The sequence below is a fragment of the Herpailurus yagouaroundi genome, unplaced genomic scaffold (genome assembly GCF_014898765.1).
Source record: "Herpailurus yagouaroundi ecotype Mexico unplaced genomic scaffold, PumYag 29, whole genome shotgun sequence".
NCBI lineage: Eukaryota > Metazoa > Chordata > Mammalia > Carnivora > Felidae > Herpailurus > Herpailurus yagouaroundi.
The window spans coordinates 32681610-32695608 of NW_024412377.1; the positions used below are offsets into that span (position 1 = coordinate 32681610).

The following is a 13999-nucleotide window of genomic DNA, read 5'->3' on the forward strand; positions in this document are numbered from 1 at the left end:
TTTTTTTCCTAACCAAAGCTACCCGGTTCCTCTGATTTTTATATGCTATTTATGAAATCAAAGTAACATGCATTAAGCACGGCTTTGTTCCAACCGAGGCACCGCAGAAGAAGCAAAAGCTTGAGCTTTTGATCAAATAAACACAGAATAGTTAACAACTAGCCTTGGATGAATTTTTATGGACAGTACATATTCTGAAGGACCAGAAACTTAAGAAGTCTTTGACTATGACATATTTGTGGGGTGGGCAGTGGTCACAGTTGTAATTTTTGCTGTCTGGTTTCTTCACCTTTACTTGTTTGCCTTGTGAGTTTCTGCAGCTCAGACATTTTGGATCTTTACAAAGCAGAAATAGCTTGCTGGATTCTCTCAGGGAAAACACACACACACACACACACCAAAAAACTTTAATCCCCTACCCTGAAATATCATCTTAAATTACTTTAAATTTGCATCATGTCTAGAATTCAGCCTAGCAAAATTCTGTTATTTCTTTTAACCTAAAAGAAAAAAAATCACAAAGTACCTCAGCCCTTTGTGGTTAAGCCACAGAGGATCTTACAAGGGAGCAAACTGAAGCTGAATTTTGCAAACCAATTGTCAATTTCCACAAAACTATGAAAACCCAATTTAAAAAGTAATACAAACTTTTTTTAACAGAAAAATCAGTTTGTTTCTGCTATAATGTTTTAGATTATAATTTTATTTAATAAATATTCATTAAATGCCACTGTTTACTCAAAAGCATTGTTGGGGAAATAAAACCTAGCATCTTAGATCAAAGAATCGAATAGGAACTTAGAAGTCGCCTTATTTGGTCTCCCATAGTCTCTGTTTAAGCAGCTTTTATTGCTGGGTTGTTGTTTTGTTTTTTTTTTTCCTTATGTTGTGTTAAACACTGAATTCAGTTAAGTTTCTAAGAAAGTAAATAATAAGTCTCCTTTAATCCTTTGCTTTTTCTCTTTCCTTCATTCCTTTTAAAAAGTTTTTTGTCACCTTTTCTTCCACCCTCTCTTCCTTTGATTCTCCCATTGATCCATCCACAAACCCTCCTCCTTTCTTTCTTCAAGCACTGCCACACGGTGGATAAATACAAAATGAAAATTCGTGGCCCCTACCCTTGAGCTCATAGTCTAGGGTGATAGTTCTCTACATTTCTCCCACCCAAGACAGATAATATTCACATGCTCAATCAACATTGTCACAGGGTAGAAGTGAAGATAAGGCAAACTGTGGCTCACCCCCAGTTTCCAAACCCATCAGTTATAATTCTGCCCCTATACTCAGCAGAGTACATTGGAATATAAGTGGACAGGAGTGACTTTACAGGAGCAACCTTGATTCCGCATTGTTTAAGAGGGAGGGAAAAGTAAATTGTTTTCCGATTTCAGTACTTCAGCTTTTATTAGTACAAACAAGTTGCATACATCTCGGCACTGCGGCACTGATGAAACACGCCACAATGACCCAACACCACGGTGGAAAACCGCTGGTATAAGGAAGCTAAGTAATTGTCGACTGTTTCCTTTTTGGTGCTTTGGAGAGTCTAAGGGAGCTGTGCATTCTCTTGGTCTTTTCTTAAGGCCATCACAGTGTTAGTAAACCATACACTGTCAGGTGGATATTACACTTCTTCAATCTCTTTCTCTAAATATGGTGGCCAGGGGGGGCCTGGGTGGCTCAGTCAGTTAAGCGTCTGACTTCGGCTTAGGTCATGATCTCACGGTTCGTGGGTTCAAGCCCCACATCGGGCTCTGTGCTGCCGGCCCAGAACCTGGATCCTGCTTCAGAGTCTATGTCTCCCTCTCTTTTGCCCCTCCCCTGTGCACGCTCTCTCTTTCTCTCAAAATAAACAAATAAACAAACAAACAAACATTAAAATTAATTAAAATTAAAAATTAAAAAGTGAATATGATAGCCAGAAATAAAAATTCTAAGACCGCACTTCTATTAATGCAGCTTCATATGTCCTTAGTTTACTTGTAGTTACACTGTAACTAATATTCAATAACAACTAGGTATTAGTTTGCTAAACTCTGAGGACTCACAAAACAAAGGAACACTGTACTGCCTTCAACAAGGCAATGTGATAGGTGCTATAATTAAAACACATATATATTTCTTTTTTAAAAAGGTTTTTTTTTGGGGGGGGGTTATTTTGAGAGAGAGCGTGCATGTGCACACGCAAACGGGGGAGGAGCAGAGGGAGAGAGGGAGAAAGAGAATCTTAAGCAGGCCCCACCCTCAACACAGAGCCTGACGCGGGGCTCTGTCTCTTGGCTGTGAGATCGTGACCTGAGCTGAAATCAAGAGTCAGTCGTTTAACCACAAGACTTAAACTCACAACCCCAAGATCAAGAGTCCCATGCTCCACCAACTGAGCCAGCCAGGTGCCCCTGTATATGGTCCTTTCAAAAGAGTTTCATGAAGGGAAGGCATACATAACCTTTATCTTTGGAGGTTCACAAAGGCTTCAGCCTGAATATGGTTAGGGGAATAGTAAGAGATATTGCACTACACTCAAAGAAGGGTGGCATCGTGTGGGGGAACATGGGGATCCCAGGTAAGGGGAAGAGCATAAGTAAAATCACAGATGGAAAGAAGCCTTAGGCTTTTGGAGAAGAACAAAGTAGTTACAGGGGATGAAATCGACATGTACAGAGGGACTTACTAGAAGAAACAAAAGAGAAACAGGAGTAAATCCTGAAAGACCTCATTTGCACTTCTCAATTTGGACATTATAATGAGGCACAGAAGATATGAAGTAGATGCATTTTAGAATTACTTTCTTTACCAAAGAAATTGATGGCTATCTGTACCTTTGGTAGGAGGGTGACCAAGAAGTCAGGTGTAAGGGGCACCCTTTTCCCTCTGTACCCTTCTTAACTTTTTGTTTTTGAACCTTATGCATACATTACAGAGTTGAAAACTTTAACTGTTAGAAAAAAATTGTAAAGTCTGAATTCAGTGTGGAGGATGGATTGGAAAAGAGCAAGACCAAAGTGGTGATAAAACAGGAGAATTGGTGATTATCTGGTGAAGGAGTGATGAGATAGGCACTATTATGAAAAGGGGAAAACTCCAGACACATGTAGACATGAAATGAGCAATTGTACAGAGATTGGTGTGGACAGAGAGGATAAGGAAGGAATCTTAGTTACCTCCTAGGCTTCTGGAGGGATTATTAGGGGACTGGGATGTTCCAATTCTATTTGTAACATTAGGGCATCCAAAGACATTCAGGTAAAGATACCCAGGATGATACTGGTAATGTAGGCCTATTACTCCAAAGAAAGGTCAGTCTAGAGATATAGATGGGGCGTCATCACTAAACAAATGGCAGATGAAGTAGGGCAATGAGTATGACAGAGATCTCCCCAGTTTGTAGAATTAAGAGATCTAAGGACAGAAGACTTACTAAGATAGAATATGGATAAGTACAAGGCTCCAGAAGCAATATAAGCCTATGGGAGAGACAGAAAGAAGAGCAGTCAATTTATATTAGAAGCTCCCAAGAAGTTACAGTGATTAAAATTAGTTTGTGGATAATTATCCCGTTTATGTAGGGTAGACGATTCCTAACTCCTAATTAGAAACTTTTTAGGCAAAAATGTCTCTCTGATGAGAAATTTTAAGCTTCAGTTACCCTGGTAGATACAGGCCCAGAACAGTTTTCTAGGGAAAATCTTGGCACTGTTTGCAAGGACTCACTTGGCCCATCTCTATGTACAGGTGGTTGGTTGATCCTGGTTGGATTACTTACTATTAATGAGAAAACATCAGCCCTGCCCACCTCCAAGTTGATTCTCTTGAGTACCAGGCGTGTGAATCTATTCATGATCAGCAGCATAAAGTGCATTCATTCACCAAAAAATGTAACTCCAAACTTTGTTGCCCTATTCTTATCAGTTAAGGGAAATAATATCCTTGGGAATATTAGGGAGAGAGAAAGAGATAATTGGACTTTGCTGTTTTTGGTCACTATTAAACTTGTTTTTACTCAATTTGCTAATACAAGGAGCTGATAAACACTTGGATATCTTGAATGGGCTAATAATTTGGCTCTCCATTCAGACTACTCGTTTGGTTCCCCTCAAAACGATATTCTTTAAAAATATATTTGACATTGGGGCACCTAGCTGGCTCAGTCAGAAAAGCGTGCCACTCTTGATCTTGGAATTGTGAGCTCCAGCCCCATGATGGATGTAGAGATTACTTAAAAAAATAATAAAATCTTAAAAAAAATTTTTTTTGTTGAACATTCACCTAAGTGGAAGAGTACAAAATAGAAGATTGCTGGGACAATGTCCCAGGGAGCAAAGACACTGCCGTTCCCAGACCCTCACTTCTTAGCAGTCAACAGACCGACCAAGCACACATTCTGTAGGGTGGGGGTCTTCTCCCACCCCAAGTAATTTATCAAAGTAGTTCTTTTTCACCATCCCTTTCCAAGAAGCGCTCAGATAGACAAAAGTTTGAGTGATGTCGTGGCACCCCAGAGATGTGCAGTATCCCTTACAGACTGAGTCCTGTGCAGCTGCCCAGCTTAGATCCCTCTAATCTTGTGCTACCATCCCGTCCTCAGTGCAGATGTAGTGTAAGAATGTAAGGGATGCGATAAGAAGCAGACATACAAAGCCTCTTCACTCCTGCTTGTCCAGATTTACAGCCTGCCTCTAACAAAGATAGTTACTAAAGGTGTGCACTTTAGCGTTCTAACCTCATACCTGGGCTTGTCATATTTGTCATATGTCATAACACATATTTCCCCTGTGTGCCTTATTCTTCGGTTATTTATTCTTTACTTTCAGGGAAATATTACTCTTTAGGCTCCCCAGATGCTTTTTTTAGATTTTTTTTTTAAGCTATAAAATGTGGTTGATAGAATCTTATTTTTTTTAATTTATTTATTTAAATTCAGGTTAGTTGACATACAGTGTAGTCTTGGCTTCAGGAGTAGAATCCAGTGATTCACCACTTACGTATAAGACCCAGGGCTCATCCCAACAAGTGCCCTCCTTAATGCCCATCATCCATTTAGCCCCTCCCCCCCACCCATCTCCCCTCCAGCAGCCCTCAGTTTGTCCTCTGTATTTAAGAGTCTCTTATGGTTTTCCTCCCTCTGCTTTTATCTTATTTTTCCTTCCCTTCCCGTATGTTCATCTGGTATGTTTCTTAAATTCCACATGAGTGAAATCATGTGATACTTGTCTTTCTCTGATTTATTTTGCATAGCATAATACACTCTAGTTCCATCCACATTGTTGCAAATAGCAAGATTTCATTCTTTTTGATTGCCAAGTAATATTCCATTGCATATATATATACCACATCTTCTTTATCCATTCATCCATCGATAGACATTTGAGTTCTTTCCATAGTTTGGCTATTGTTGATAGCACTGCTATAAACATTGGGGCACATGTGCCCCTTTGAATCAGCACTCCTGTATCCTTTGGATAAATTCCAAATAGTACAATTGCTGGGTCATAGGGTAGTTCTATTTTTAATTTTTTGAAGAACCTCCATACTATTTTCCAGAGTGGCTGCACCAGTTTGCATTCCCACAAACAGTGCAAGAGTGTTCCCTTTTCTCTGCATCCTTACCAACATCTGTTGTTTCCTGAGTTGTTAATTTTAACCATTCTGACAGGTGTGAGATGGTATCTCATTGTCGTTTTTGATTTGTATTTCCCTGATGATGAGTGATGTGGAGCATCTTTTCATGTGTCTGTTAGCCATCTGGATGTCTTCTTTGGAAAAGTATTCATGTCTTCTGCCCATTTCTTCACTAAATAATTTTTTGGGGGGGCGTTGACTTTGACAAGTTCTTTATAGATTTTGGATACTAATCCTTTATCCAATATGTCATTTGCAAATATCTTCTCCCATTCTGTTGGTTGCCTTTTAGTTTTGTTGATTGTTTCCTTTGGTGTGCAGAAGTTTTTACCTTGATGAGGTCCCAGTAGTTCATTTTTGCTTTTATTTTCCTTGCCTCCAGAGACATGAGTAGTTTTTAAACAAAAAATTTTTTAAGTTTATTTAAGTAATCTCTACACCCAATGTGGGGCTCAAACTCACTACCCTGAAATGAAGAGCTCTACACTCCTCTGACTGAGCCAGTCACGCGCCTCTAGTAGATTTTATTTATTTATTTACTTATATATTTATTTGCGAGAGAGAGTGCACAAGCACAGGGACAGGGAGAGGGGCAGAGGGAGAGAAATCTTAAGTAGGCCTATGGCCAGCGTGGAGCCCAATGTGGGGTTTGATCCTATGGCTCTGGAATCATGACCTGAGCCCAAATCAAGAGTCAGATGCTGAACTGACTGAGCCACCCAGGTGCCCTAGTAGACTTTACTTTTTAGAACAGCTTTAACATTACAGAAAATATGTAAAGATAGTACAGAGTTTTCATAAACTCCACAGTGAGTTTCTACTATTACCAACACCTTACATTTGTAACAATTAATGAACCAATGCTGATATGTTATCATTAACTTAAGTCCACAATTTCCTTAATTTTTACCTAATGCTCTTTTTCTGTTCCAAAATCCAGAATACCACATTACATTTAATTATCATGTCCGCTTCGGCTCCTCTTGGCCGTGACAAGTATTTCTGGTTTTCTCAGGTATTCCGGGTTTTGATGACCTTGACATTATTGAGGTGTATTAGTCAGACATTTTGTAGAATGCCTTTTGTGGAATTTGGTGTTTTCCTTATGGCTACACTGGTGTTATGGGTTTGGGAGGAAGAACAAAAACAATGGTCCATTTTAATCACAGTATATCAAGTGTTCATACTATCCACATGATTTGTTCATCATTGTTGATGTTGACTTTAATTACCTGCCAAAGGTTGTGTTTGTCAGGTTTCTCTACTGTAGAGTTACTCTCTTTTCCCTCCTTTCCATACTGTACTCCTTTCTGTATTCTTTGGAAGGAAATCACTAACCACATCCCACATTTAAGGGTTGGAGAGTTATGCTTCCACTCCTTCATGGTATGCTATCTACATAAATTATTTAGAATTCTCCGCAGGAGATTTCCCTCTTGTCTCCCATTCATTCATTCATTCATTCATTCACTCATTTATTCAATAATTTATTTATAGCAGTGTAGACTCATGAATATTTATTTTATAACTGGGTTATAATCCAATACTTCTTCATTTTATTGCTCAAATTGTTCCAGCTTTGGTCAGTGGGTGCTTTTTCAGTTGGCTCCTGTGTCCTTTTGACATACCTCCATCAATGTAGCCTTTATTGCTTTTTTTGTTTACTACTTTCTTACTTTCTGGCACTACAAGATGCTGCAGGCTCATCTTGTATATTTCCTGCCCCAGTGCTAGGATCAGCCATTTCTCCAAGGTGTCCTGATTACCTTTTTTGGAAAGTGGTATTAGAACACAAGATTTGGTGTGTGGTGTGTCATTGCTTCTAGAACCTCTCAGCTGACAGAGCAAGGAAATATATGTGTATATACTAACCAATAAATATACCCATATCTCTAAATAATTCTATATGTAGAACTGCCCCTCTCTATAATAAGCTAACCATGATTTCATACAACCAACTCTAATTCGTTACTGCATAGGTTATCCTATCTTCTTCCCTTTGCTTACCTATAAATTCCTGCTCCAACAGTGAGAACCTAGCTTCCATTACTTAACATCCATTTACTTAATTGCTCAGCTGGAGTAGCATATATATATTTATGGAAGTATCAGAATTGTCAACCTCACCCCTGTGGATAACAACTGTATCAACTTGAGTCCAGTGCTTGTGTGCAGTTCCTTTTGTCGTTAGTCGTATAGACTCCCTTCATTTCCAAGTCCTAGTCTGGACTCCACCATTTCCTTAGGTAAGCACCTTTTCCCTCCACCCCCTTCAGTGAGGTCATTTCATACACGCATAATACCAGGAGATTATGTTGTCACAATTTGCATTCCTTCCTGGGACGCTCTGGCCTTTGTTTTAATCTCCTATGCACCATGTTGGGGAGGGAGAAATTCCCTCCTTTGGGTTATGGAGATGGCCAAACACACAACACCCAACACAAGACAGATGTGTCAACAGCAGTCTATTGGTCACATGTATGCACAGCCTAGCGGAGGGGGGCACCACATACCATTCGGGCCACACAGAGGTTGCACTCAGGAACAGAATGAACAACCAGTGGCTTCAGAAGGCAGTCCTTATAGTATCACGAGGGTGGGGTGCCTCCTGGTTCCTATGAAGAATGTGATTAGTTGTTTGAATAATTCTACAAGCTTTCAGGGAACTAGTCAGGGGACCCACTAGTCAGGGATTAGCACTAACTATGCCTGGCCTCTTGGTAACGAGGGTTGTTTGGCTACAGAAACTTCTCTGTGGGAGCAGAATGGAGAGGGGAACTTAGAGCTGGGCCATTTGAGGCCCTCTCAATATTACCGGATGTCAAGGCAACATATAATATTAAGACTTAATATTTGGCCTTACACCACAACCTTGCAAGTGACTTTTTAAAATTTGCATACATTAAGGTTCACTTCCAGCTATAGAGTTCTGTGGGTTTGGGTTCAATGCCATGTATCCCAATATTAAGGTATTGCAATATTTTCACCATACTTGAGGTGCGTGGATAGTTCAGTCTGTTAAGTGTCTGACTTTGGCTCAGGTCATGATCCTGCAGTTCATGGAGTTGAACCCTGTGTCGGGCTCTGTGCTGACAGTTCAGAGCCTGGAGCCTGCTTCAGATTCTGTGTCTCCCTCTTTCTCTGCCCCTCCCCTACTCATGCTCTGTCTCTCTCTCTCTATCAAAAATAAACAAAACAAAACAAGAAAAAGGATATTTTCACCACCCTAAAAATCCCTTGTGCTTCCTGTGTTCAACTCTGTCCACTTTTTCCTGTTTCTATCATTTCGCCCTTTTCAGAATGTCATCTAATTGGAATCATATAACATGGAGTCTTTCCAGACTTGGCTTCTTTCACTTAGCAATAACCATATGAGTTTTATTTCTATCTTTTCTGTCACCCTTAAATGCTTTTGAAGTAAGGAAAATATAAAATGGTTAAAAATCTAAGATAGGTCTCCATTCTAAAATATTTTCTTCAGATATTTAAAATATTTTATACTTTTTAAAAGAATCTTACAATGGTACAGCTTTGCTAAAAGTTATGATGAATGTATCAAGAGGAGATTAGATAGGTAGATAGATGCATGCTGTTATTTAGCTTTGGTGGTTTCCTCAGTAACTAGTAAATTATGGAGGAAAGAAAGGAGTTCAACACCTGATTTTTTTCCTGTTTTAGTAAGGAATATTATTCCTTATGTATGTAATCAGTACATGGTATTACTAATTTAATTCTCCTATTCTTTATATATATTATTTTTCTTATATAAAGTAAAGCACAGATTCAAGTACATTACAAAATGTGTGGAGGGGCGCCTGGGTGGCTTAGTAGACTTAGCATCCAACTCTTGATTTCGGCTTGAGTCATGATCTCACAGTCCTGAGATCGAGCCCAACATTGGGCTCTGTGCTGGGTGTGGAGCCTGCTTAAGATTCTCTCTCCCTTGGGACACCTGGGGGGCTTAGTCGGTTGGGCATCCTACATCGGCTCAGGTCATGATCTCACAGTTTGTGAGTTTGAGCCCCCACATTGGGCTTTGTGCTGACAACCCAGAACCCACTTTGAGTTCTGTGTCTCCCTCTCTCTCTGCCCCTCCTCCTGCTTACACTCTGTCTCTCTCAAAAATAAACATTAAAAAAAAAAAAAAGATTCTCCCTCTCCCTCTGCCCCTGCACGCGCTCATGCTTTCTCTCTCTCTCAAAAAGGAAAAATGTGTAGAACTTTTAATTTCAGAAATTAAGATGGTTTTATGTGGGAATTTTATTCTGTTTGTGTTAGGCATTTGGTCTAAGTCTAGCATGTTTTATTTTTACTGAAATGGTTCTAGATTACTTGACTCTATGAAATTCTTCCTTGGAGAATCTTCTAGGTGTCTTATTTGATTACAGACCTTTAATAGAAGACTGTTTTGTCTGGAACTAATATTTTGTCATGTTTTTTTCTTGGTTAGATTTCTATATATTATCATAAATTCAACCCAAACTCTACCAATTGTCTAAAATATTTTCTCAGGACATTAAAATGCATGGAGTAGGGGCACTGTGTGGCTCAGTTGGTTAAGCATCCGACTTTGGCTCAGGTCATGATCTCACAGTTCGTGATTTCGAGCCCCGCATCGGGCTCTGTGCTGACAGCTCAGAGCCTGGAGCCTGCTTCGGATTCTGTGGGTGTTTGTCTCTCTCTCTGTCCCTCTCCCACTCACCCTTTGTCTCTCTGTCTCTCAAAAATAAATATTAAACATTTTTTTTAAATAATATGCATGAAATGTATGACATGCAGAAAGTATTAATTAATGCTTTGTCATGTTTTTTACTTGCTTAGTTTTCTATGTACTTATCGATTCAGCCCCATTCCAATTGCCTAAAATCTCTTAAGACATTAAAACATGTGTGATATATATTATTAGTTTGATCTTCTTGAACACAACTCTCCTAGACAGAGCTTTCTTACCTTATTTGCCTTCTACACATGTGTCAGAGTTATCACCCAAGAATCCCCCTTCACCATCTTCCTAGAGAGTCCCTTTACCTTTGTCCTGTGTTGGACTTAAATTGTTTCATGTATACAAAACAATGGTTTCCTTTTTTTTTTTTCGCCTGTTTTTGTTTCTGTTTTCCCTGGTTTGTGTGAAATCTATTCCACCAGTATCTTTAAGAAAAAGGCACAGGGAAGTAAATTTTTCTGAGAGCTTATGTATTTGAAAATGGCTTTATTCTACCCTCACACTTGGTAGTTTGATTGGATATAGGGTTTTAACTTCGAGAGTTTCCTTGAGAATCTTGAAGATATTGCTCCATTGTCTTCTGACCTTCCTTCTTTTTATTTTTAAACACATTTATTCAAGTATGATTGGCATTTAATAAAATTCACCTTTTTGTAGGTGTAGAATTCATTGAGTTTCGAAAAAAATATATACAGTAACCACCACCACTGTTAAAATATGGAATACCTCCACCACCCCCTAAAATTCCTTCGTGCCCTTTTGATTTCTGGCCACATAATTTTGCCTTTCCCAGAATGCCATACAAAGAAAATCATACAATATATAGACTTTTGCATCCAGCTTCTTTCATTTAGCCTAACCCTTTTGAGATTTATCCAGGTTGTGTCATGTGTCAGTAGCTTATTGCTACTTATTACTTAATAGTATCCCATTATGTGCATATACCAAAATGTATTTACCTATTCTCCATTCGTGCTGTGCTGTTTGCGTTGTTTCAGTTCGGAGAGCAGGAATAGCCTGCTATACACATTAGCATACAATACTCAAGAGTCAGATTGCTGGGGTTGCACGGTAGGTATATGTGTAACTTTATAAGAAGCAGCCAGATTGTTTTCCAAAATGGCTATACCATTTTTCAATTCCACCAGCAATGTACAAGCATTTATTAGCACTTGGTATTAGCATTTTTTATTTATTTGCTTTTCATTTTAGCCACTCTAGTATATATGTGGTGCTATGTCATTGTGGTTTTAATGTGCATTTCCCTGACGACTAATGATGTTGAGCATCTTTTCGTGTGTTTATTTGTCATGCTTAATTATTCTTTGGTGAACTGTCTGTTTGATTCTTTTGCCCATTTAAAAAAATGGGAAATTAATTTTTTTAATTACTCACTTCTTCTAAATACAAGTCATTTGTCATATATGTTTTGCATATATTTCCTTCAAGCTCGTGTCTGGTATTTTTATTTATTTTTTAATTACTTCTTTTGGAGAACAGGAATGTTTAGTTTTGATGAAGTCCAATTTACCAGTTTTTTGTTTTGTAGGTTGTGCTTTTTATGTCATATCTAAGGAATTTTTGCCTAACCCAAGTTCACAAAGATCTTCTCCTGTTTTTTTTTTTTTTTTTTTTCATAGTATTGGGTAGTTTTAGGTTTTACATATGATCCATCTTGATTTCATAGTATAAGGTATGGCTTGAGATTCTTTTTATTTAAAAATTTTTTTTGGCATATGGACGTCCAATTGTTCCATGACCATTTGCTGAAAAGACTATTCTTTCTCCGTTGAATTACCTTGGCACCTCTTTTAAAAATCAATTTACCATATATGTGTGGGCCTATTTGTGGACTCTGATATGTTCTACTTATTTATATCTGTTCTTATACGAGTACTACACTACTTTGACTACTGTAGCTTTATAGTGAGGCCTTGTGTGTGTGTGTGTGTGTGTTTAACAATTGCATTACTATTCTATTGTAAGAATGTACTCTAATTTATTTAACTCAACCTCTACTTAGGGGACTTAGGTTTTTAAAGTATATATTATAAATAATGCAATAATAAATGCCCGTAGTCATAGAACTTTGTGCCCTTGTGATAGTGCTTGGATAGTATACATGTTTAGAACTGGGAATGTTGGATCAGTGTTTCCTCACAGGTTCCCTAGTAATTGCGTCTGCTTTCAGGTCCAGACCCACTTGGGTTGGCCTTAGAGTGGAATGCATTAGACTGTCTTGGCTGTGTTCCAAGGCCCTGCATCTGATCTTAAACCATGTCTTTCAGCCTACTAGCTCTTTGTTAAAACAAGGATTTCCTGCTTTCTTCTTTGGTCAGTTCATGGAAGCTATGGAAAGGTGCTTTCTCAAGAACAGAAAGATAAGAATGCTCTTTCAGAGTTAAAGAAAGTGTTTGTTGAGACTTCCAAAGCATTCTACCCTTTTGACAGTTATATTTTTGATAAGTTGGCAAACCAATTTTCAAACAATTTTTAATTATCTGGGAGTGGGTTAATCAGTTTGCTGATTAACCATGAAGGCAGGTGAAGTGCATGGTGTGGTGGAGAAATTGAGTAAATGGTGAATGTATGACCTTGAGATTGAACCTGAACTCATGTAGTAGATATCTCGGGATCATGCCTTGTCTGCTCCCTCTGCCTTTCCTTTTTTTTTTTTTTTTAATTTTTTTTTTTCAACGTTTATTTATTTTTGGGACAGAGAGAGACAGAGCATGAACGGGGGAGGGGCAGAGAGAGAGGGAGACACAGAATCGGAAACAGGCTCCAGGCTCTGAGCCATCAGCCCAGAGCCGGACACGGGGCTCGAACTCACGGACCGCGAGATCGCGACCTGGCTGAAGTCGGACGCTTAACCGACTGCGCCACCCAGGCGCCCTCCCTCTGCCTTTCAACTGAATCTTCGCCAAGTAGCTGATCCTTAATCAGAAATAATTCCCAAATGGTTAACCTACCCCTAACTAGATAATAAGAGTTGATGGTCATTTTGTTTTAAACATGACTTAGGCTTATCCATGACCATTTTCCTTCCTTCCCCTCTTGGTTCACTGATCTATCCCCAATGCCTAGATCAGTGCCTGGCACAAAGACAGTTTTCAGTTTACTTTTGTAGACAGAAGGTTAAAAACAAGTTTGTTGGATATATGGTCATCTTGGTTACTTGGTTAATATGAGTTTCACCTGAGAGATAAGCCATGCTCATTGTTCTGATCAAGTCAAATTTCTGAGCCTACAGTGCTATGGAGTCTAATATAGCATAGATCATTGATTGTAGTCGATTCACCTAGATACATGTTGTCTTAATAGGGTTCTTTCTGACTTTCTGCTATTATCAAAGTGATATCCCTTATCCAGGAATGATACCTATATAGTAATAATAATGACCACTAACATTTATCAAACTTTTACCAGGCACTGGGCTGATAACTTATATGTACTATCTCATTTTGTTCTCATAGGAACACTTTGCAACAACAACATTATTAGATAGGCACAACATTTTATTTATTTATTTATTTATTTATTTACTTACTTACTTATTTATTTTTACCAATTTACAGGTAAAAAGCTGGGCTTAATTGACCTAAAGGTAGTAACTTTTGTATGTTTTGATTTTACCTATAGATTTACATGGTGAAT

The 13999-nt window shown here is 38.6% G+C and overlaps 1 protein-coding gene across 1 annotated transcript in view; it reads right to left on the bottom strand.

Moving 5' to 3' along the window:
* PRKAA1 (protein kinase AMP-activated catalytic subunit alpha 1) overlaps window positions 1-7869 on the bottom strand; it is a 50516-nt gene extending 42647 nt beyond the window's left edge. Inside the window, exon 1 of the mRNA XM_040495957.1 lies at window positions 7747-7869. The gene's annotated coding sequence lies outside the window, so the exon portion shown is untranslated. The remainder of the gene's footprint in view (window positions 1-7746) is intronic.
* Window positions 7870-13999: the final 6130 nt, after the last annotated feature.